Source organism: Notolabrus celidotus, chromosome 1, assembly GCF_009762535.1.
Source record: "Notolabrus celidotus isolate fNotCel1 chromosome 1, fNotCel1.pri, whole genome shotgun sequence".
In the NCBI taxonomy this organism is placed as follows: Eukaryota; Metazoa; Chordata; class Actinopteri; order Labriformes; family Labridae; genus Notolabrus; species Notolabrus celidotus.
The window spans coordinates 25,240,103-25,266,722 of NC_048272.1; the positions used below are offsets into that span (position 1 = coordinate 25,240,103).

General features: G+C 38.6%; 1 protein-coding gene and 1 long non-coding RNA gene across 3 annotated transcripts in view; one reads left to right on the plus strand and one right to left on the minus strand.

Moving 5' to 3' along the window:
- Nucleotides 1–26,620, plus strand: part of slc2a9l2 (solute carrier family 2 member 9, like 2) — a 160,823-nt gene that overhangs the window by 91,741 nt on the left and 42,462 nt on the right. The window lies entirely within an intron of this gene.
- On the minus strand, nt 14,643–15,943 carry LOC117826267. The gene is made up of 3 exons (XR_004634015.1): nt 15,795–15,943; nt 15,009–15,082; nt 14,643–14,896 (listed from the first exon to the last, which is right to left on the minus strand). It is a non-coding gene; the product is annotated as an uncharacterized LOC117826267 (long non-coding RNA).

The following is a 26,620-nucleotide window of genomic DNA, read 5'->3' on the forward strand; positions in this document are numbered from 1 at the left end:
ATTATAGTTACCGCGCAAACTTCTCTCGAAATATCGTGTTAATATAAACATATCACTACGGCTATCACCAATGCAAATTCTTCAATTAAAGCAAGCCATGGATTAAAAGATAAGTGAAAATAAGCACAATTCTTCATAATCAAACAATTCAAAGTAATCTATGACACAGGGAAAATACATCGTACCTTAAACGTCAAAGATGAGTTCTCATTAATGATTATCTTTATCAGATTTCATAACTGGTGAGAAGTTAAACATAATTAACAGAACTTTTTACACAGGGAAAATACAATACACATCTACCGCATTTGCTGAATTTCCCCCCCGGGGGATCAATAAAGTAATATCTTATCTTATCTTCTTCTCTAGATGGCGTTGTTGACCACATGGAAGAAAACCCAATTAAAACATGTTTCATAACTTTGTCATTATACATCGTAGAACTCTGTGAATTTCAATATTCTTATCAAAGTATCAAAAGGGAAGTTTTTATCTTAGCTTCAGAATAATTAAACCATGTGTTAATATACATTTTGGAAATGGCTAAAACTTGTCCCTTAGAGTGTGATCTGGAAAGAAAGGTATTTACGACTTGATTTAGATGGACAGATAAGGGTCTGTTGATGTGAGTTTCTCTTGAGTATGTGTCTGGGTGCATCTTTGTTAAGAGCAGTTTAAAACACATAACACAGCAAACCAACATTTGTTAAATATTCATTGTATTACATTTTTATCGTCCTTTCTCTTGGCGATGTCCATAAGTCCTTTTCTGATGAAGAAAGCATTTAATTGCACACATCTGGAAAAAGTTAAGCACCGGGAGAAGGGGATCTGGACAGGAAGACAACTCTTCCTGTGTCATCATTTATGGTTCGGAGTGTAAACAGGGGTTAAGATAGGTCTGTTTTTGGGATGACCTGGTCTCTGGTCCCCTCAAAGAAAGGGGTTTTAATCCTTCATTTTGATAAAAGTTTTTCCTGGTATTTTGAAAAACTCACAGGCGCTGTCCTCGCTACATACCCATAGTGCTGCCCTCTATTATGTGTTGAAGTTAGGTTTGTTTTTTTCTGTGATGTGTTCAGGTGTATAAGTATATGTTTGAAGCAACCCCTCCTGCCCCCAACACCACCACCGCCAAACCCTCCTGCCCCCAACACCACCACTGCCAAACCCTCCTGCCCCCAAGACCACCACCGCCAGCATGCAAACTGGAACCTGGAACCGGCCCTGCTCAGTTGCTACTTGATTGATATGAAACCAATAACTTAGTAACTCAATAGTGTGTGTACTCGCAGATTTAGAGCAAGCCATCTCATTTGAATTAGCACATAACGAATCTTGGGATATGGTGTGCCATAAGGGCTCCAGAGGATACCACACCTGACTTAAGACACAGCTATAGCTTACAGCAGCATAAATTAATGGATTTTTGAAATCTCCAGACACAACGATAGGATCAATCCAGATTGATTAAAACATTGTGTAAAACACCTGACATCAGAAGAATGCCATTGATTGTAATTACTTTGTTGCCGGATCGTTGCTTAGCTTTATTCTCTACTCGGGGCTGCATGGTCTCTGGATGGACTGTGTTATGCGTTGTTATTAAGATTGTTCAGTTTGTGTCTTCCGACCGTGGCTCAGTGGTAGAGAGGGTCATTTCTAAATCTAAGGTTGGTGGTTTAATCCTCAGCAAATGCAGTCTTTATGTTGTGTCCTTTTGCAACCCTTAGTTTCAATCAAAGGCATGGCTGTTGGTGTGTCTAGTGTTTGATTGTGATCAGTACTGATGGATAGCGTGGCACTTCAGCAAGACAACATTGTTTCATATAGAAGTATCACAACTTCCAACTATGGATGTAGCCCTGAGCAATACAACGCAATGTATTGCAAAGATTTGCAGTGTTTTGATCCCAATGCCCTGTTTTATTTTCACTCTTGTTGCTTGTTGATGAGTGCTTAATTTATGAGGTTCAGATGAGAAGTTACCTTTATGCTACCTCTTCATTTCACTCTAAAAACCTAAATCAAGTCAAGTCAAGTCAACTTTATTTATATAGCACATTTAAAAGCAACCAGTGTTTGCCAAAGTGCTTTACAAGGTAAAAAGTAAAAAGTGCATGAAGACAACAATAAACAACACAGCATCTCGGGATATTCATGTCCTCCTCACAAGGAGAAGGCCAAAGAGAAGAGATGGGTATTCAACAAAGATTTAAAACATTCAGTAGTGGGGGCCGATCGTAGTTGGAGTAGCAAGCCATTCCAGAGCCTGTGGGCCGCTGCTGCGAAGGCTCGGTTGCCCCGGGTTTTAAGCAGAGTTTTAGGCACATCCAGGAGCAGCTGGTTTGTTGACCTCAGTGCTCGAGCTGGATTGTGAACATAAATGATATAGGCCAAGTAGGATGGTGCCAATCCATTTAGGGCCTTGTATGTTAAAAGCACAATTTTAAAATAAATCCTGTGGCAGGCTGGGAGCCAGTGGAGAGCACGTAGCACAGGTGTGATGTGCTCCCTCTTTTTCCTCAGGAGGCGAGCAGCAGAACTTTGAGCAAGCTGCAGGCGCTGAATAGACGACACGTCTAAGCCCACATACAAGGAATTCCAATAATCATACCTAGAAGTAATAAAGGCATGTACCACTCTCTCTAACTCTTTGGGAGGGCGATAGGCTTTTACCTTAGCTATAAGTCTCAGCTGGAAGAAGCTAGACTTAACAACAGAAAAGATTTGTTTTTCAAATTTAAAGACACTGTCGAAATAAACACCAAGGCTCTTTACTGAGGAGTGAATATTTGCTGCGAGAGGGCCAAGAGTGCTCCCATCGAACTGTTGTGGCTGTCCAAACACAATGACTTCAGTCTTTTTCTCATTTAGGTGCTGAAAGTTTAGGCTTAGCCATAACTTGACGTCGTTCAAACAGTTGAACAAGGACTGCAGGGATCCGTTCTTTTTTAAGCTCAACCGCATATAAATTTGCACATCATAAGCAAAACAATGAAATGAGACGCCATATTTCTGGAAAATAGATCCCAGGGGCAGCATATACAAAGAGAACAGGATAGGGCCCATAACAGACCCCTGAGGAACACCACAAATAAGAGGGGCTGTCTCAGAGAAAAAAATCTCCCAAATGGACAGAGAAGCTTCTATCTGTCAGGTAGGATTGGAACCAACTGAGTGCTATACCCTTTATTCCACAACTCTCAAGGCGTGACAGGAGAATCGTGTGGTCGACAGTATCAAAGGCCGCTGATAGGTCCAAAAGTACCAAAATAACAGAGTCACCCAAGTCAACAGTTAAAATCAGATCATTAAAAACTCTTTAATGTGCAGTTTCGGTGCTGTGACGTGCTTTAAAACCAGACTGAAACTTTTCATAGATGTCATGATCTGCTAATAAGTCTGCAGCTGGGAAAAAAAAACACTTTCTCCAGGACTTTAGATAAAAAGGGGAGTTTAGAAATGGGCCTGAAGTTGGTAAGAGCAGAGGGATCAAGACTTTTGTTTTTTATCAGGGGCTGCACAACAGCATGTTTAAAGGCAGCTGGGACTCAGCCCGAGTCAAGACAAGTATTCATCAGAGACAGAATACTTGGTCCTATGGTGTCAAATACTTCCTTAAGAAGACAAGAGGGGATGCTGTCTGAGGGGGAGCATGTGGGCCGCAGATGGTGAACCACCTCAGATAAGGAGGAGAGTGATATGGGCTCAAACCAGTCCAAGACAGCTTAGTACATAACAGGGATAGAGGGAACTGAGTCAGTTGGAGTGTCTAGGGAAGATCTTAAGACAGCATTTTTTTCAACAAAGAATATAAGGAAGTTGTTGCATAGGACCACTGAAGGAATGACAGGAGCTGAATCACATGGGTTTACAAAATAATAAAAACACTAAAAAGAACCTGGGGTCTATGACAGTTGTTTGAGACCATGTTGGAAATAAAATCACTTTTTGCAGTTTTGCCAGCTTTCTGGTATTCACAAAGACAATGCTTAAGGATTCTATATGACACTTGGAGCCTGTCCTTTTTCCACTTCCTCTCAGCTTGCCCGTCTGAGGGCACGAGTGGAGTCATTAAGCCATGGCTCGGAAGATGCCTTAGTGCGTCTCTTCCTCAGTGGAGCAGCAGAGTCCAAAGTGCTTGTGCAGGTTGTTAAAGATTCACAATCTCATCAGTACAGAGAGCATCATAACCGTCCATATTATAAAACACAGTCTTTGAAAACAGCTGAGGACTGTGACATAGCATGGCGGTTAATTACTCGGCTGTAGTGTGCAGGAGGACAGGACATAGCCAATGAACAGGGCACAATAGATGGTTTAAAATACATGTGTCACAGATTTCATTGATATGCAGACATAAGCCAGAAGACAGGACAAGGTCCAAAGTATGCCCCTTTTCGTGAGTGGGACCTGACACCGACTGGATAAGATTAAAAGAGCTAATCCGATCCAAGAAATATTTTACCATGGGCTTGGTTTCACAGCATACATGTATTTCAAATTGCCACAAATTAAAACATGATCATAGTCCAACATTACATCTGCAAGAAAGTCTGCAAACTCTCGCATGACATCCTTATTAAATCAAGTTGTTGCTGTCTGGAGGGAGACTGCTAAGGTGCTGGGGGTGTAACGTCAGATCATGTTTCTTGATGTTCTTTTGGCTATCTCACTAAATAAGGCTTGTTAGCTTGTTTTGCAAGATGGAGCTAATGGCACACAAATGATATCTTTATCTGTGATTGAAATGTTGTGCCTTGACCATAGTTAGCACCTGTAGCTGCCCTTTTTTCTGTTTATGAAGTGCAAATTTGTAAAGATAGAAAACACTCCTTAATCTCATTTGTCCCCTGCTGTGCTCTTGCACACAGATGGTAGCAGTGAAGTTGGTTTGCATGAAATAACAGAAATTTATATTTGATGGTTGCAGTGTAGGGATCATCCATTGCAAAGTGATGCAATGTGATGCAATGCAATATCTATGAGAGGCTGTTTAGGCAGTATTTAATACTTTGTAGTACACACTCTATCATACTCTCACAGACACACTACAATACCCTCTTACATGCACAATCATACTCTCACGCACACACTATCACACTACAATACCCTCTTACATGCACAACCATACTCTCTCACAAACACTACTATACCCTCTTACATGCACAATCATACTCTCACGCACACACTACTATACACTCTTACATGCACAATCATACTCTCACGCACACACTACTATACACTCTTACATGCACAATCATACTCTCACGCGCACACTACTATACACTCTTACATGCACAATCATACTCTCACGCACACACTACAATACCCTCTTACATGCACAACCATACTCTCTCACAAACACTACTATACCCTCTTACATGCACAATCATACTCTCTCACAACCACTATACCCTCTTACATGCACAATCATACTCTCACGCACACACTACTATACACTCTTACATGCACAATCATACTCTCACGCACACACTACTATACACTCTTACATGCACAATCATACTCTCACGCGCACACTACTATACACTCTTACATGCACAATCATACTCTCACGCACACACTACTATACACTCTTACATGCACAATCAAACTCTCACGCACACACTACTATACACTCTTACATGCACAATCATACTCTCACGCGCACACTACTATACACTCTTACATGCACAATCATACTCTCACGCACACACTACTATACACTCTTACATGCACAATCAAACTCTCACGCACACACTACTATACACTCTTACATGCACAATCATACTCTCACGCGCACACTACTATACACTCTTACATGCACAATCATACTCTCACGCACACACTACTATACACTCTTACATGCACAATCATACTCTCTCACAAACACTACTATACACTCTTACATGCACAATCATACTCTCACGCACACACTACTAAACCCTCTTACATGCACAATCATACTCTCTCTCACAAACACTACTATACCCTCTTACATGCACAGCTGTACTACTATTTATTTATTTCTGTGTCCAGAAATACATACTTTTATACAAATACATACTTTTCTCCAATGTTCACTTACCCCTGTATATGTGGAGCTCCCCAGTGTACCACCTAGTCCCACCCTACTGTGCTGTGGCTGTGCTCTGATTGTCTAAGAACTCTCATACAGATTAACTAATGGCTGTTAAGTAACCCCTCAAAGTACACCCCCCAATTTACATATGGACACAGAAATACAGAAATAAATAAATGCATAAATAAATAAATGTATAAATAAATAAATACAAGATATTTATTAATTAATGTCCTGTTTAATTATTTTATTTATTATTTTATGTATTATTTTATTCATTTTTTTTTTGTTTATATATTTTAGTATTTATTTTAGTATTGATTTATGCATTTATTTATGCATATATTTATTTTTACTAAAGTAATTTTCTGTCCTCCAAATAATATACTCTTGCATGATAGTAAATGTAAGAGAGGATAATAGTATATGTAAAACGTTACAATAGCATATGTAAGTAAGGTAACAGGGTATATGAAACAGAATTTCAGTATATGTAAGAGAGATGAATAGTACATGTGTAAGCGAATAGTCATGTGTAAGTAACAGAATGACAGTGAATGTAAGAGAGTATGATAGGTAATGTGAATGAGAATAGTTGTGTGTGTGAGAGAGTTTGATTGGCTTATATGAAGAGGATTTTACAGATACACGACCCGCCCATAATATAATGCAAAAAGTAAAAGTGATGCATTCCTGTGACAGGCTGAGTTATTATTGGAGGGGCTCAGTGTTAGCTTGGTCTCTACCTGCAGCAGGTGTGCTGTGTGAACCAGTCTCCTCTTCATTGAGGATTTTTACCCCCCGGTGTGCGTTAGTGACAAAGACACAACCGGGGGACGTCTGTTTAATATTTGATGTTTGACGTTTTTGCAGCAAAGAGTGCCGTGAGCTGACTGTCTGTCCAATTTATCCATATAAGGACATCTGCTCGGTGCATCAAGACGCTGAATCTCACCTCGGCAGTAATAGAGGTGATTGTTTCAGAGGTTGAGGCAAGAAAACCAACACTTTTCCGAAGCGTGTCAGCAGGAGTCACAATAAAATAAAAAAAATGAAGCCAGGGTTTCTTACTGAGGCTGTTAATGCTGTCTCCTGAGGTTCGCACCATGGCTCAGGTTAAGAAAATAAGGTTTGATATTAAAGTTTGATATTAAAAAAAAATTAATAAAAATATTAGCAGAACAGAAAAGAAGGAAGGAAACTGGAGGAGGACAAGGACCACCTGATCTGACAGCTCAGGATTAAAGAATGCCTGTGATTATTGGAGACACCTCCATATCAGGAATATGTTCCCGAAATGAGGGATAAAGTGATGATATTCAACTGTCGCCTAATGGTCATTCATTTAATTTAATGAACACAGCAAGCCAGAATTATCTTTCACACTTTCTCAGGGGCGTAGAGTAACTTGCCACCAGCTGTGTCCAAACACATCTAACGAGCCTTCAGCAGCCCAAATGTGCGCTCTACTACGGCACCCGTGAGGGCATGGACGTTGTTATAGCGCACCTTTAGCTCTCCGTTTCTTAAAGCAGGGGTTCCCAAAGTGGGGGTCGGGGGCCCCTGGGGGGTCGTGAGACACAAATGGGGGGTCCTGAGATGTCTTCTAGAATCTTTAATTTTTTTTTAAGTTGTCTAAAATAGCACATTTTACCATAGGCGTTTGAATCCCAGCACCCCTAAAATTTGAGAGATTTTTAATTTTTTTTTTACTGTATGTCCTTTTTAATAAGCTAGAAACGTTTCAAAAACATACAGTACTTGGTTGAAACTTAATATTTTAACAACAAAAATAGAGCAGCTCCACCGCGTTTTACATGTTGTGCATTTCAACTGAAAGTCCAAAAAATAACTCCAATGTCATTTTTTGGTATTTTTAGTACTCACTAAGGGGGCTGGTTTACTCCAGGAAAATACATACAGTTTATGTGTATGTTGAGGAGCTGCTGTATCAAAATGAGTTGTCTTTCCCCAGAAATTAGGGTTACCATATGTTTCTTTATGATTCCAATCCATTCTTCTTTTGCTGTGGATCAGATTTGATGGTTTAGTCACAGACTTTCCCAAAAAGTGTTGTACTTTTCTTTCACAAATGTGGGAATGAAATTGCATTAAAATGTACAAAACAGTGAAATTTATCTTGCCCGGCTCAGCACCCCTAAACATCCGATCCTAGAATTGCCCCTGCATTTTACCCATTATAATAAAAAAAATAGAAAAAAATAGTAGCTAACCTTGAAATAAAACCTTGAAAATAGAAAATGTGATGAGTTTTCTGCCTTTCTCTTTGCCAGATGGCTATATGACAGTCATCTGGCTTTTCTCTTTTACTGAAAGTAGTTTAAATATGTCATGCATTTAACATAAACCATCATAATTTCTCAAGCACACAATCACTGTCCCTCATTTAGATTAGTAGTGTGAACTTAATGTAAGCAATTTTAGTAGTGTTTGTGAGAGAGTATGATTGTGCATGTAAGAGGGTATAGTAGTGTGTGCGTGAGAGTATGATTGTGCATGTAAGAGGGTATAGTAGTGTTTGTGAGAGAGTATGATGGTGCATGTAAGAGGGTATAGTAGTGTGCGCGTGAGAGTATGATTGTGCATGTAAGAGGGTATAGTAGTGTTTGTGAGAGAGTATGATTGTGCATGTAAGAGGGTATAGTAGTGTTTGTGAGAGAGTATGATTGTGCATGTAAGAGGGTATAGTAGTGTGCGCGTGAGAGTATGATTGTGCATGTAAGAGGGTATTGTAGTGTTTGTGAGAGAGTATGATTGTGCATGTAAGAGGGTATAGTAGTGTGCGCGTGAGAGTATGATTGTGCATGCAAGAGGGTATAGTAGTGTTTGTGAGAGTATGATTGTGCATGTAAGAGGGTATAGTAGTGTTTGTGAGAGAGTATGATTGTGCATGCAAGAGGGTATAGTAGTGTTTGTGAGAGTATGATTGTGCATGTAAGAGGGTATAGTAGTGTTTGTGAGAGAGTATGATTGTGCATGTAAGATTGTATAGTAGAGTTTGTGAGAGAGTATGATTGTGCATGTAAGAGGGTAGTGTTTGTGAGAGAGTATGATTGTGCATGTAAGAGGGTATAGTAGTGTGATAGTGTGTGCATGAGAGTATGATTGTGCATGTAAGAGGGTATTGTAGTGTGTCTGTGAGAGTATGATAGAGTGTGTACTATAAAGTATGAAATACTGCCTAAACGGCCTCTCATAAATATCTGATGCTTCCATGCTATTGGACATGGTGTAATGCAGCAGTCTCTAATATCAGTGTCTAAGCAGTTTCTAATATGTGTAGAAAATCTGCTGCTGCTCAACCTACTTGACCATCACAAAAACATCCACCCAATGGCGCAAACTAACATGATTTTTAAAAAAAACAGAAAAAAATGAAGGCTTGCCATTTTCCGGCCCTTTCATCCTATCAACAAATGCTTCTGACTTCAATGACTGATTTTCAAAAGGGAAGATAGTGCTGTTGTGTGTCCTTTTGTGTTACCGATGGAGTGCAAATGTGTTTTGAACCTGGCTCTCCAGGGTGCATCGAAGCAATGCATCCTCTAAACAGCAGTAAAATACTGTGCGATCAACTTAATCCTTTTTTTTGTTTTTTGTTTGTCAAAGAATCGATTGCTTTTCTTTGTTTTAAAAGAACAATACGTCTTCAATGTGCCAGACAGCTCCTCATTTCATCGGACAACCTTTGTGCACAGATGGAAAAAAGTAAAATTGCAACTTAATTCTCCTGAAATTTGCTGTTTGCGCAAAAGTTTTTGTATAAAGGATATTTAAAGGGACTAAAGGAAAAAAAGAAAAGAAAAGAAAAAAAATCTGGGATTGGGTTTGGACCAAGAGGCTTTGTCTCTAAATCAATATTCTCTAAATTGGTTGCTGTTTTGGTATCTTTAAAGATAAAACATTTACGATACACATTTCTTTTACTTCAGATATTTTTGGCTATTCTGTTAAGAGATAGCTGTAAAGAGAACATAAATTGTAGACAGAGAGATGGCATGGCTTGCAGCAAAGAAACCAGAGTTAGAGCTTAAACCATAGTCTCTGTTGAAAACCTTGAAGAAACCTTTGAGGAAAATGTCCTCCTAGAAAAGACAGTTAGAAAAATGTTGATTTTTATCACAAACTTCTGTATCCAGGCTGTTATTTCAGTCATAGCATTTGTGATTTGTAAATGATTTATCACATGGCGATAATGTGGGTTCTGCTTTTTTGCAATTTTTTCCTATTCTTTCTGTTATTTTGGAATAAGATATTCCTATTTAGGGTGCATTAGTCTTAAAATCCATAGGTAAGGAATAACTGCTAAGCAGGTGGTTCAATAGGGTGAGCGTGCTTTTTTGTTATAATTCACATTAACCCGAGTATTTCCAATATCTGCAGGAATATTTATTTTGACATTTCTGTGCTCATGAAGCACTCTCTCTCGGGCTTTGCTGCAAAGACATCTACTTTTTCTATGTATATATATTTTTGGGCATTTTCACCTTTATTTGATAGGACAGCTGAAAAGAGATAGGGAATGGGGGAAGTGGAGAGTGGGGAAGGACATGCAGTAAATGAGCGAAGCTGGAATCAAAGCTGCAACCTCTGCGACGAGGGCTATAGCCTCTGTATGTGGGGCGCGCACTTAGGGCCCGATCTACTAAAGGTTTGCATGTATAAAAACACATGCAAACTTGATAGCGCACGCAAAGCTGACGTACTAATCGCGAACACCGAGGATTGCCTCTGTCAAATGAGCAAAATAGCACTCGCTATCCATTTAGCGTGTTTGCCTTCATGAATATGCAGAATATACTCAGATTATCAGAACGCGCAAAATACTGGGAGGAGGAGATGCAAATGTAATCATTTAGCACACGCAGTGTGATTTATCAAACCTGAAGCAGATCGTTTTTGCGTCTATATTAACACGTTTGAAAGGCAGGTGCAAACTGGCACCGCGTTACGCACAAATGGCTGTCACAAAAAGGAGCCATGCCATATCACCTATGGAGAAACTCCTTGCAACACTGCATTTTCTTGTAATAAAATATAAATAAAACACAAATTCAAAGCAGTTCAGCTCCACGGATAGCGACCGCATCATTCTGACACCCACTTTAACTTTTTCAACTAATGAGAGCACAGTAGGTCACTGTATCAACAACTATAAAGTTTAGTCAAATTTGCACAGCGGCCCACATCTTCAAATACAAACAAAAAATCAACATGAAGTACTCGGCCTACTCACCACTGTTTGAAGGAGCCTTAAGCTCCGCGGACTTGTCCACGATGCGCTGCATCTCCATTTTCTTTGCTCTGTCATACTCAATCGACAAGTGGCAAGTCCACACTCAGTCTCTCCTGTCCCACCGTGCTCCTCAAGGGGGTTTTGATTAGTTTTAACTTCGAGAATGAGCGCTCAGAAGTTGTGCAGAAGTGACGGGAAGAGTAAAAAATAACAGGAGGGCGCAAACCTCACTGCTGGGTGGTTGACAATGAGCATTTTTGCCAGACCCCTGGCAGAGACTTTTGCTTTGGTATCTGGTCCTTCAAAGAGGTTCTAAAAGAAAGCATTTGGCCAGGGAAGCTGGGGGCGATGTCCCGACTGTAGTACTCACTAAGCTTGGTGTAATTCCTCATCTCATGCTTGCAGCAGTGTGTTGGGGTGAATTGCCTCAAACCTGTTCACAGTTCCATTTAGGCTGGTCAAGGCAGGCATTATAAACGTTCACCCAGAAGTTGCTCTCTGCGTCGGTAAGGCGACTGTCCTCCGCTTAAACCTCCAACTCCATGGCTTCAAACTTATTTTTCGTCTATGGCCACTCTGCTCTCCAAAACTATCCATGGGGACAGGCGATTTAGCACACGCAAAATCCTCATTTAAGGGCAGTCCGTTCCACTTTTGCACTTGTTATCAATTGCGCACGCACTCATAGAAGATCACCCGCAACACGCCCAGAAATAGCACATGCAATGTTTTAGTTTGCACACGCAAAATAGCGCTCGTTATTTGAGATCTTAGTAGATCAGGCCCTTAGACCCCTAGGCCAACGGCACCCCACAGACACACCTTTATACACCTTTAGGAATGACACAGATATCACAACTTTGAACACTGTTGCTATCATCACAGCTTACGGTTTACATTACTTTGTAGTAATCAGACAGATTGTCTGATAAATCTGGCTGTATTCTATCTCAAACTGGTAAAGACAATCTGAATCTATCTAAACATATCTTAGCAGAATAATATTACTTTTTTAATCATACAAACTTCACAATCAACCTGAGCAACTTAATTTTTTTTAAATAGCATTTTTAGCTAGTATGCAGTCTGTTAGCTAAGCTGGCACACTATCAAACGGCTTCTCTGAAATCCACTTGTTAAATTGTTTGAACATGTTCCAAGCAGATTCTGTACCAAAATATTGAGGAGGGGAGGAGTTTCTCAGGAACATCAGATATCACAGAGATTCCCATAGGAATGAATGGACTTTCAGTTGAATTGACACCGTACACATAGATACATAAGTGAACCCGAGGGGTAGAGATGGTAATAATTGATTCTCAAACATTGGATTGGATTTGAAAATAAGCATTTTGAGATTTGAAATAACAAATAAATGTTAAAGTGTTTCTACTATATCCCTAAAGCTGAAGAGCAGGGACATTTAAAGCCCTTTTACACCTGCTCTCTCACTCCTAATGCATTTTCTTCCACCTTTTATTGATGCTGATCTGAAAACTAAGATATGTCCTATTTTTTCACATGTTGTACAGATATAGATTTTTGGACCTCCTGGTGAGATATTGTATTTCTTGGTAAATATGTAACAGGGTGACAGATTTGCTGATGGTTTGAGTCAGATGATTGACAAGTTTAACTGCTCTCTAGCGAACGTCATAGCTGGTGAGAGGTAACTATGGAGCTGGTATATATAAATATATACCTATCTGAGGTTAATTGGGTCCATTCATTGCTGCAGGCTGCAACATAGAGTAACTTTAAGGTCTCCTGGAGATAGATATTTATTCTGCTGTCACCATAGAGACAGCTGAAGAAATTATATGGAGATCATACTGAGAAGTTTTAAGGGTATTGTAAGAGTTTGATTATGGTTGGAGATGCACTCTAGCACTGTATTCTAATTGTCGGCTTTCAGAAGAGCAAAAGAGAAGGTTTCTAAAGTTTTATTACAGTGCTTTTTTAAATTATGCCACTTATTTCGACCACAAGGACCTCACTTTTTATCTGATTGTAGAGATTCTGACTTTTCTCCCCTCCTCCTAGTTCTTACTCTGTCTCCTCATTAACTGGAGATTGTTAAATCTCTTTTGGACTCGCGTCATATTTTGCCACCTTGTCAAACCAGAGAGAACAACAGTCCCCAAGCTGTTTCACAACGCATGTCATTCTGGTGCCTATCTATGAAAACTAACGAGACACAGCTGCATCGTATTACGTTCAAGATTCTGTATCTGGCACAGTGAATGTGATGACAGATGGCATTTTGATGACAGTTGTATATGTTAGAGCAGGCTGTTAGTGTTTGCTTTCTTTAACCAACACTGACACTGACAGTGACAAGGTAATAATATTGACTCTTAGAGAACAGTCTGCTTATAGTCCTAGGAGGGTTTCTTTTCTATCCTTTCAATTAATAAACGGCATCTAAACTGGGCAGGTTGTTATTTTTGTTTCATGTGGGACAGCAGACACCAACACTTCCCTGTAGATAAGATGTGGTAATTAGTCAGGGACTGGATCTTTTTCCCATGTTTCTGCTCCCTGTCAGTTGCTGTTACACAGTTTTTGCTGTTATAATCAAACATTTTTGAGGATGTGATGACACACATCTGTAGTGGGATTTTCCAACATATATACTGCTTTATTGAGCGACCTCTTTTACCTAGTTCTTCAGTGTTCGGAGTTTCCACCGTGCGATGGTTTTACACTGAACTTCTTTTTGATGTTCCTCCCATCAATGAAGTGTTTGTTTATATCAATAAAATAAGGTTTACTTTTGAAATGCAACAGAAATCTTAAAAAAAAAGATGAATTCAATCAACTATTCTGGAAAAGATAAAGTCAAAAGCAACAGTATCTGAATGTTTAGTGCTCAAGGTGTAGGTCTGGTTGAAAATTTTCCATGCAAATATCTGTGAAGATGTATTATATCTCTCTGATTTATAATGTTTGCACCCTGTTATTCTGGTGTCACTCTCGGTGAGAGCAACATCATTTCTGGGTACAGCTCCTTCGTACTTGATGGTCCTGCGGCTGTGTGAAAGTTTAAGTTGCAGCAAAAAGGCCATGTTGATTTGACTCCCCCAGAGTTGATTTCCACACTTTTTTTAGAGTTTATATAGCGCCAACTTTCTGGAATTAAATCAACACTTTTGAGAGACACATTGTGACACATTTTAACTCACTATCAAAGTTAAAATAACACAGAGGGATTCGACCAGTAACCCTGCTAGGATACATGTTTTTAACATCCTGGCTAGTGTTAGTTTTACTTGAAATAATGTATTTTAGTAAACAAAGTAATTTTTAAACTATGACATTTAATTAACCTTTTAAATCATAAAACATATACAAACATGAGACAAATTCAACACAAAATATGCTTTAAAAAGTTAATCAAATGCCATGAGAGAACAGTTTGCCTGGCATGGGTTGAGATGCTTATTCATCACAATGCAGAAGCTGTCAGTCTTGCTCTTCTGATGTCCAACAGTGAGGAGGTACGGGTAGTAACTTGGCTGGTTGCAGAGATGCTTCACCAGACTGCAGCATGACTGGAATAAGGGAAAAGAAAAACATTGTACAAATGTTTGTTAGAAAATCTTCTCACTTGCTAATTTGAAATAGGCACACCTATTAAGACTAGTTTCTGTTTCATTTCCTTACTATTTTTTGGAGACTTCAGTTCGCCTGAAGGTGGTGATGTGTCAGCAACAGATATGCTGTATCATGGTTGTAAGCTGAGGACAAAAAGTCACAAGAATTCCAAACATTGAGTCTGAATAGAACTGGGGGAGTATTATGAGATTACTGCAGTCCTCCATCTATTGTTCATATTTATACCAAATGAAGACTTACTTTCAGATGTAAATAGGGTTGCCAACTTTCTCACTAATAAATAAGGGACAGGTGCACGGTGCCAGTGGTGTGAATTCAGCGTATATTCATATTGTACTGTGCTGCATCTGTTTCTTGAGTCTGACCATTTAATGGCCATCAGAGAGAAAACCCTCTCCACACTTTTTGGCAGGACTTAGCGCATTTGCACTGTATACAACTGAAGCGTGTGAGCATGGATGACAGGCGGTGTGATTGGCACATCATCTGCCACTGCCGTTTTATCTGATCTAGGATCTGTAGAGTGCAGTCTGCTGTATTTACAAGAGTTAATAGTCAATATACAGGACAATTGAGGTCCTGTATGAAACAAACCAATCTAGCCCAATATACGGGATGTCCCGGCTAATACGGGACAGTTAGCAACCCTAGATGTAAAAATAGCTGCCATAGACAGCTAGCTAACATTAGCTAACCATGATACAGTTGCTGCTAAGTCCTTGCAAATATGTGCTTTGTAAAGAATATATTCTCCACGGAGGTCTTTTTGTACACACAGCAGTTCACAGCATCAATTAATTCTTATTTCAGGAAGTTAGACTTCATCCCACTTACCGTGTAGAACCGCACGAAAGGAGAAAGTTAGCCAGTTCGTCTCTGTGTCTCAAACCGATGAGGTGGAATGTGCGGGAAACCTGGGCGGAGCTTAGATTAATTGACTCTCTGAGAGTTGTGTTAACACTGATGGATCAACACTGTCAGTTAACTCCAACACTGAACACAATTTAAATCAGAAATAGTTAAAACTACAATTTGGGAGTTAAAATCAACTCTGGAATGTTTAACCCTGAAATTCCAACTCTCCAATTTTTCTGTGTAGTTATTGATCTACAGTTTAAATGAAGCCCTAGCCCCTGTGTGTCCTTTATGGAAAATATTTATATGACTTTCTGTCTGTAAATAATTATATCAAAACAGTAGGCTACTGTGAAACAACAGTAAAAGGTGGCTGCAAAGGAGGGGGTAATTTTCCACGAAAACAGTGACAGGAGGTAGTCTTTGCTATTAAATGTAACTGTTCACTGTCTAAATGCTTGTTAGATACCAAAACTGTCCAAAGGCTCAAAGACTGACTTTTCTTTCTCAGCTAGAGTCATATTTAGGATCAGAATCATGTTTTGTGAGTGCTTCTCCTAAAAACATCTTCAAACCAGCCAATCAATATGCAACATCAGATGAAGCTAACTAATCTTGATGATCCAAGCTTACCAGAGCACCATATCCAAATGCACAGTGATATTAAGGGGATATCAGACAATTGTGTTTCAAGATAACATGCAACTCACTGCTTTATGTGTGCTGGATTTACAATAAATGTGCAGCAAGTATAATCCAGCAGTGCCATATTTAATTGCTAATTATCAGTAGTGTTTACTTGCTGATATCTGTTAGCAGTGATAGTAAAATAAGGAATGAATGAATGAAAAATTACATTTATTCAGTTAACCCTCCTGTTATGTTGCGGGTCAAATTGAACCTTTTAAAAGTCTATTTTATGCAATATATGCCTTCCAATCCAGCTAAATGCAGCATAAAAATCTGGGGCAGCATGTGACAGAAGAGGAGTTGTATTAATTTATCAATATCACTTCACACAAATAAAAAGATTCAAAATTTAAAATAAAATAAACAAAAATAAATGTCATGTAAAACTATTGTATGTATATTTAGGGCTTTCCAATTTCCATAAAAAAAAAGTTTTAACATGAATTTTAATGAAAAATTAGTGAGTTATCCACATTGAACCATGATCTGTGAGAATTAAAGAACACCAATGGACCAAATCTTGATTTAAATGGTTAGTAATGGAGTTAAAAATGAGAATTAAAGAACACCAATGGACTAAATATTGATATAAATGGTTAGTAATGGAGTTTAAAAAATAGATTTAAATAAATATGTAATGGGATTTTTTGGGTAATTTAATATGCCCCGGGTCAAATTGACCCAGGAACATTATTGCTGTTCCAGAGAAACAAACATAACAGGAGGGTTAATTTAAAAAAGACAAAGCACTATGTTTTGTTGTCTACTTATGCCAATAACCATACAGGGCTGATAGTTAAAATAGGTGAGCCCCCTAGCCTCCTATCCTCAACATTTTCAGTGAAACTCATGAGACTCACGACTCATACCAGCACTCTGAAAGCTTTGATCCGTTGATATAGCTGTCCCACAGCTATCACTCACTGCACACACAACAAGGGTGAAAAAGGGGTTACAATATTAGCAACAGAGAACAGTATGGATTCACAAGAAATAGGTACAGTTGCAGTGTATCTTCCGCGTCTTACGTATCTGTTTATGTGGGTTGATAAACTCTGTTTTTATTCTGCAGTACTAAACGTTATTGATAGGGTGAGGTCATTAACAGAGCTGAAAGCTTTTTAAGCATAGTTTCTGCAGCAGTATAACCTTTATGGTATTACACTTATTAAAAAATGTTCAGTTATGCAGTACACAGAATTATCACTTGGCAGAGTAGCCCTGTTTTTTAAAGGTGTCATTCTATCACATCTGATCATGTGTAATTGCTGTGTGCTCATTTCACAGATGAGAAATTATAGCAATTAGTGCTGGTGGCTCACTTATCATTTATCACAGATCACATCACCGCCTAGGATGAAAATAAACATTTCAAAGCCAAGATGCAACCACTTAAAAGTAACACCTGAGTGTGTGTTGTTATTTTGGTTCATGGCTGTGTAACTGGAGGATGCTTGTGTACTTCCTCTCCTATATTTCATAGTTGTTGTTCTGCTGAGAAATAAACATTGCAGGATATATTTACCTTTATGTCACTCCTGGTGTGGTACAAAGACACGTCTTTCCACCCATTTTTTTGTCTTGTCTCTTAGCTTTGATGTGTTTCTTTCAGCGAGGCATGAAATAACAAAACAGTTGTGATCTAAAAAAAACAACAACCTTGTTTTCTTGTGAGAGAGAACAGGAGGGAAGGGGGATCAATGTGAGATTGTAAAAGAAAACAAAATGTTTCCACCAAGTTTTCTCAGTCTGAGTAGAGTAATCCTTCAAAGAGAGTTGCTGATAAGTGCCAATAAAGAACTTTGAGTGGAGTAAGTGTAAATGTCAGTTTGACATTACCAACAAATAAAGAATAAAAATAGTCTGAGTCAGGTTATTTTTGTTTACTAAATAAAACCTACACTCCATCTGACCTCCTACAAACTGCAATAAATTGTATGAGCAAACTATTAAAAAGGATGCCTTGTTTTCCAGCTTAAATGGAGGAAATACAACATATAATGTTCCTCCCCTCTGTTATAAACCTTGCTTCCTTTGAATATTCTTAAACTACCTCACTATCTAGGCTGGATGAAGCTCCTATAGTCTCAAGTAATCAGGATGAGAGAGGAGGAGGAACACAGGCACAATGTTTTCAAGAATGAAAAATGTTTGCATGATCAAAGGAGCAAAACACTCAATGTCCAATTCAATACAAAGGAGAACTGGGTTTGTTTCTTTGGTTTTAAGCTGCTAACTGTTTATTTGAAGATAGCTTGCAGGACACAAGGAGTGCAGCTTAAGATAAGCGATGTGGGACATGTGCTGTCGTACCTGAAAAGAGAATCCTGTAAAGGGCAATAGCATCTTCATGGTGCAGTGGCAAAACAATTTTTAAAAAATTAACCAAAACAGAGCTCTGGACCCCTTTCAAAATCAGGGTAAGGAGTCTCAGATTTAGTTAATTTCCCCTGCGAGATCTGATCCTGCATCCAACAAAACTAGTCCCTACTTTAGCAGAAGAAATATAATCCCAGTATATGTGCATATCATGTGTGCGATGGACTGTAAGTTATATTACTTTTTCCTTTACCGTAAAAAGCTGCTCAAAATTAAATGCACAAAGAAATGATTCATCAAGAAACAGAGGTAGTAACTATGGAGATGTTACACCATCCAGACTGCAATGACATTTGTGGTGTAGAAAATATTCACTTTATTATTCCACAGAATGATCGGCAGAGAATACAAGATGTCCGGCAACACCTAGCTCACGCAACAACAACACAGACCACTTGAACAAGACTCCGACTAATTTCTGGAACTTCTTCTGTGTTTTCCTTTCTTGTGCTAAAAAACGGTATATGCTGCCACCTACTGGACAGTGCAGTAGAACGTAACTGGTCCCTAATCCTATAATACAGAACATTGCTTTTCATTAAAGTAAATAAAGATTAATGAATACTAATATCAAATTAATACACAAAAACATCTTTTTACAGGTGCTACATTCCTCCCCAGCAAAATTAAATGTTGTCCTCAACATTAGCATTAAAATTGCAGCATTACTCTTGCTAAGGAATGTTATAGCCATACTCAAACAATACATTTAACTTTAACATTAGATACTTTTGTAACTTCTGTATCTCACAGAATGGCAATTGATTTCTCTTGAAAGTTAAAAATAAGTGAGCAGTCTCCAGTGCATTTTAACAGGTTTACCATTTGAGTACATAACTATTGCATACCATGTGATTACAACACACTACAACACAGTAACACTGAGCAGTTTTAACAATGGAGCAGTACTAAACTAATGCTCTGATACAAACACTTTTCTTCTATTACAATGGATGCCCCGGACACCTGACAAACAAGCATCTTATGATACAACTTACATATGAACCCTTGTGACATATCTCTTTTCTTTGGTCCTTTAAGTCCTTGTTACCTGATACTCTGTAATGGACAGTAACTACTCAGTTCACAAACAGTCCATGTTACAGTGTCCATATTTCACAAAAGAACATAGCACCATGCAAACCAATTAAAAATGCTGATTGCTAACCAATCATCCCAAACATTCAGCTATTCTTCAGCTAACAAACCACAAATCACCCTGTACTGTAGAATATAACTAACCTCATTACCAACTACAAAGTTTTGGTCAGATGATCCAGGTGATAAATTTCAATACCTTTTTAACCCAGCTCAAAATGACATCAGTCCAGAAGCTTTAATGGCCTCATTTTTTTTTTTAAGGGTAGTGGTGCAGAAAGGATTGTAGCAATATCCTGGAGTAAGGTCACGATGATCATAAAGATGACATCCTTGCTGTGACATCTTTGAGTCATTGCAGGTTTTAAAATAAGCAAACCAGACTAATAAACACACATTACTTCTACTGTGTCTTTCTTTGAACTTAAGGTCAGGTGTCTGAACTCTACTGACAATCCTTTCCTCACAGCAACCCTTGACATGTACATGTCAACTCTTCTCAGTGAGCAGCTTTTCTCTTTGAATACGTGAGCTGAAACAACGTTTTGCAGCTCTTTGATCATTGACATTACATGAAAGCCACATGCAGTGACAACATCACTCCTTGTTGTGGAGTTATTTTTATTATGCATGCTGTGGGAGCTTTGATGAGCAACATTTGATATCAGAGCTGTTGTCTCAGTATGAAATGAAATAATCAGTAATGTAGATGGGAGAGAGTTTTATAATTATGTGCAGATTAAAACTGTAAAAAGTCAAACTTGATATGCATCACTCTGAAAAGTTAACGCTTGTTTTGACCTTGGATAGAGATGCAAACTATAGAGTACAGCTGATGTAACTACAGTTTCTATAACCTATTAAATGAAACACTCCAGTTATGCACACTTAACAAGCAAATAAAAGTTCCCTAGAATGACTGTGCTTGTAATCATTTCTTTGGTACTGTTAAATTGAGATCTCAGATTTATTCATTTGTTATCCTGAGGTTACAAAGCAGATTTTTCCCCTGATGACAGGTTAATCTGTTTCATTATCTGCAAAACAAAAGCCCATTTTCTTTAGATAATGAGATAACTTATCAAGAGGAATCAACTGTTGCCCTTTTTTTTGGTTTTGTGCACTCACCTGTGAAATTGCAGCAAGGTCGGTCTCTGTAAATGAAAAAGACAGGACAAGCTATGCTCGTGTTAAACTTGATAGAAATATGGTCTGAGACATTGATTGGTAACAGTTACTGCTTGAGAATGACATTTTGAAACAAAATCAGGTTCTGCAGTAAAATGCAGACCTTTCTAACCATTCATTTATTTTAACAATAGCTTTTCTCACTTGAATTCAAACTTTTTTGGCTTCATGGGTTTTCACCTGTCAAGAGGTGAATTTTGCTGCAGAACATTTTTTTTTCCTTTTTTAAGAGATTTTGTTCTCAGCATGGCAGAGCAGACCTGGTGGTCTCATACTGCTCTGCCATGCTGTGTTTACACTTCATCCTCTTGGGAGAAGAAAAGACCATATTGTGAAGAAAGACAGGGGGAAAGTAACAAAGTGCCGACGGACAGGCCATTGAGGACGAGACAGAGAACCATCGAACAAGATAAATCACCTCTCACCTGTGAGTGTGGAAACAAACCTGCGTCGAGCAGCCGGCCTTCCTGTTGTGCGAAGGTTAGCTGGTAATGAGAGACAGCAGGGGTGAGATGCAAGCATACCCTGACAAGAGTGGCATCTTCAGCTTTTTAAGTACCACAAGCAAAATACAGAGAAGTGCTGAGAGGAGAGTCTCTGTGGAGCAAACTCCAGCCAAGGATAAAAATAATAATAATAATCTCAGTACACTTGAATGTATACGTGTGTGTTTGTTTGTTTGTTTGTGTGTGTGTGTGTATTTTTGAGTTTGCTTGCTCTAATTAGTGCTGAGTTTACTCTCCTATCTGGTTAAAGCTACTGTGCATAGTTTTTTAGCTAGTTATGAAACAGACTGAAATTCACAGTGAGGACATTTTATGACCCACAAAAACAAGTAATACTATCTGCAACAAGATTTACCATTGTTATGCTGTAGTTTTAAATGCCACCAGGAGGGGGTAGGTGTCAGAGGAAATCTATTTATTTTTACTTTTCAAAAAATATTTATGATAAATTTGACTACTATAAGAAAGCCAGCTGAGTATCTTTGTAAGAAATCACGACCTACACATGTACAGGACATCATCAGCAAAGGGATACAGTCTACCACTTTGTCTGTAGGGGGCGCCAAAATCAACACAAGCATAAAGTTCCTCAAAGGAGCTTTAATGTCTGCCTATTAATTCGCTATTTATAGTCCACAGCTTTTGCTTTAGTGATATTTGCCACACCTCGTGTAGTTTGAAGTCATCAAGAATGAAGAAAGAACACTTAATTGATGCACATATTTAAATTTGCACCATATCTCACAGCATAATAACTTGGGTTGTAGTCATAAATATCCAGAATTCATTGTTATTCTGCCTGATATGACTACCTCTGCCGATATTATACATTTAGCCCACAGAGGAGCAGAGCCGCAGCGTTGTTGTTCTGCTTCTTGTTCCCCCCACAAATATGTCTGTGCATCCTAAAGCTGATGTCAACTGTCAGATAAACTTTAATAATATTCCCTGCTTGTGAGCAGGCCCTTCGGGAGGCGGTTACTAAAAAGCAGGGAACAAAGTTTGCATCAAATCCACTACAACTGTGACTCTGATCTTCTGCCAGCAGTGTGTCCTCTGTGGGGGAAAATGAATTTCCTTTGAGTCTTGAGTTTTTCTTTTTCAGGTAAAGGGACACTTGAGTCACCTCTCTTCTCAAGTCATCACTCATTCTACTTTACCAACTGGTGCAGGTCTTTCTTTTCTTAGTCAGTGAGACAGAGTACCCTACCCTTTTACTCCACGTCACCTATCCAACATCTTAAAAGTGCCACTACATTTGACTACAATCAACGCTTACAAACACCTTTAAACCTTGTGTTTGGAGAGGGCATGGTATCATTTTGCCACAAAGACAAGGTACTTGAGGAATTTTTAAATTGAGCCGTGGATGTTATTAAGCGTACCTTTTTTTCCCCGCCTTTACTACTTTGCCTTGCAGTATGTCTGCTGGGAAAATTGTGTCAAATTATCTCCATAATTTGCTTTGTTGACCATTTCTGATGAAGGATGTCACAGCAAAGACCCAATAACCTAGAAATAATCAAATTCTAATTCTTTACCTTCACATTAAAATTTCCCAGCTAGTTCACATTTAAAGCTTTACATGATAGGGATGCAATGTATAGTTGGCACAGTTGACAAAAATCACTGACAAAATAAAGTGCCAGTTAATTTATTAGTCAATAATTAATGACGCTGCCGCACGTTTTCTATGCTGTGTGTGGACTTAAATTGCTGATGAGTGAAACAACTTGCTTCCTTTCTATCCTAACTATCTTTGCTGAGTGTGGCACATGCAAAACAGCAACCAAGATGCGATAAACGAAACATAGCGACATGGGGCAGCCCATGCAACACAATTGCACCTTCAAATTTCTAAAGTTTGGTATCCTCAATACTGCAAATCATTTTGTCCATATTAAATTGCACTGGGTATTTCATTTAATAAACCCCAAAACATCCCTGTCACACTTAAGCTATTTGAAGTCAAAAGCAGGTTGCGACAATCCCAAACATAGAAATACTGAAGGGACCAGTACGTTTCACTCAGAGTACAAACTGAACAGACTTTTTTTTCCCCCATCATGGTAACCCTGACCCTCTACACTCATTTAAAGTGGAGGATGCTTTGTTGGGACATTAATTCCCTTTGTGACTTGAAGCTCAACATATGCTCCACAAAAGTCCTTCAAACAGTGTCCTTCTGACTCACTGTGCTTTTCTACAGACACCCTTGGTCATTTGTCACTAGATTTTCATCCTGGCCTTCCTCCTTTTACAGCTAGTGTCAATACCATAGCTGACAGGGTATGCTCTTTTTGTACAACAGCCTGTAAGACTATCAGCAGGTGAAACAACCAGCATGATTTGTCATCATGCTTACGGTCTCTATGGAAGGCCATGTAACATTGTATCTAATACTGTGTCTGGAGCAAACAGTTTGTGCCTCGAGTCCTCTCTCTCCTGGGCCTGAGAGGAGCTGATGGAGATATTGAGACTTTTAAACGTAAACTAAAAACGTATTTATTCAGTCTGGCTTTTATGTAGGGTTTAACAATTTTATTACCTACCTTTTACTATAATATTGATTTAAATGTTGCTTTATTATTTTAGTAATTTTAACTGTTATCTTATTCTATTTTTATGTATTTATTCATTCATTTATTTAATTTTATTTATCTACTCAGTTTTATTGATATTTTTCAGCCTTAGTTTTATTTTTCAACTCTTATCCTTACCTTTTAAATCTATTTATTTTAACTATTTTTATTTCTTAATTTTGATGCTTTAACTTATTTTAATTACACATATTTTATTTTGGTGTGCATTGGTCTCTATTTTATTTTATTTTTATGTTGTTCTTATTTTTTATTTGTATTTTTATTAGTTTTATTATTATCATTATTATTATCTTCCACTAAAATGTCTTAGCATTGTTTCATTTCTGCTTCTTTCTTGTTTTCAATCGCTGTAAAGCACTTTGGGTTGCATTTTATTTGTATGAAAGGTGCTATATAAATAAAGCTTGATTGATTGATTGATTGGGCCATGCTGTAGCAGCTCGCTTCTCAGGTTTCTACCTGCAATCTGCAGACAAGACCGGGAGAGCAAATTAGTACCTGGAGATCATGCTGCAGGCTTTTTTTTCTCCTGACTGTTTGTATGGTGTGAGCAGAATGTGAGCTTCACTCCCTGCAGTCTGAGTGTTGGACAAGCTTCAGAGAGCAGAGCAGGCTGCAGCAACAGAGAAGTGTGAGTCTTGCAAGGGCACAGACACATTGAGCTCTGCAAGCATAGGTCAGACACCTCATGATAATGAAATGGGATCATTTTCATAGTGTTATCATTTCATCTGGAAATAGTCCAGCAAATGAAAACATATAACAAATGATCCACTCACTCAGTTAACCATAGTGGCAATGACTGAAAAAATGTAAAACATCATTAGGCTTTATGTTTTTGGGTGATATGTTCATGACAACTATATCTCAATCAGGAGAGACACAATTTGAAGATTAAATGTTATTTATTACAACTTAATGAATAATAAAACTTGACAGATATCTTTGCCGTAAGGACTCTGGGGATAGTTTTGTGAGCGTAGGATGTGGGAATTTGGCAGCAGAAGAAATCCCCCTTGAGTCCAGACACTGGTGCTGGTGGTTGATGAATTCTAGGAATTGAAGACTTTGCAGAGACCAGGTGGAGATAGGGAGGTGACAGCAGAAAGTTGATAGGCTGACAATAAGGGCGTGCCACTGAGCTATTGGATGACAGCTGCCGCTGATTAACCAATGACAGCTCCGGAGCATGCAACTGGAAGCAGGTGAGCTATTGAACGATGGAGAGGAGAGTTAAACAACTGCTGTGATTGCTTTTATAGTCTTCCTGTCTGAACTTTTGCTAGAGCTACATTAGTGTTTTTGCTGGGTCTCAATTGATGATATATTCAATTATCTCATTAAAATCTGTCTAAAAGGAGGACAAATTGACTTCACTTCTATATTACTGAGTCAGAATGCTTGTTGAAATAACATAGTTACACACACATGTACATACAAAAATGTACACACACACACACACACACACACACACACACACACACACACACACACACACACACACACACACACATACACATGTACGCACACAAATAAGAATCCACAGCCATGCCAGCAGCTTCATGATATTTTATTCATGTCAGTGCTGGTGGTGGTCAGCAGCTGTTATTTTTTATACCGATTACCATCCCATTTTAGGGTGTTAGCATGTGCTTGCTTGCTCTTATTATAAAGTACAGTTGAGGATGATAAAAACGCTGGGGCTTTTACTTAGTCATGAAACAAAGTTCTGGATGGTTGAAAATACCATCCTGTTGGTAGCACTATATGACTGTAAACATTTCCATTTGAGTTTATAAAGTCATTCTTCAGAAGGAAGAGTCTGGTGACCATGAGTGCATTTCCATGCATTGTTAGAAACTGTCTAATAGCTGTGGAGGTATTTCAGTATTTAACTAACAAACTGACCAACAGATAGACTGACAGAAACATCAGCTGTGTCCCATTTCAGGTGCTGTTTTCCTTTTAATGGCAGATTGCGTCACAGGGGGTGTCAAAGTCTGTCTTATGTTAAGGCTCCTTCAAAATAAGCTGACTAATGGATTCTACTTTACCTTGCTGCAAAGGATACACATCCCATGATTCTTTTGTCTTTCTTAAGTCTATTTTGGGGCTTTTGTACCTTTATTCAGAGGATAGCACAGCAAAAGAGTAAGAAACTGGGATGAGGGAATGGGACTATAGCCTTTGTATGAGGTGCAAGATTTAACCACTACACCAAACTGGTGCCCCAATATCCTGTAAGTCTATGAGTGCCAAATTAAACTAAATGGTGGACTCTCAAGTGGCCAAGTAATACACTATTACTTACAAGTATTTGGTTCCAATTTCATGAAATAGG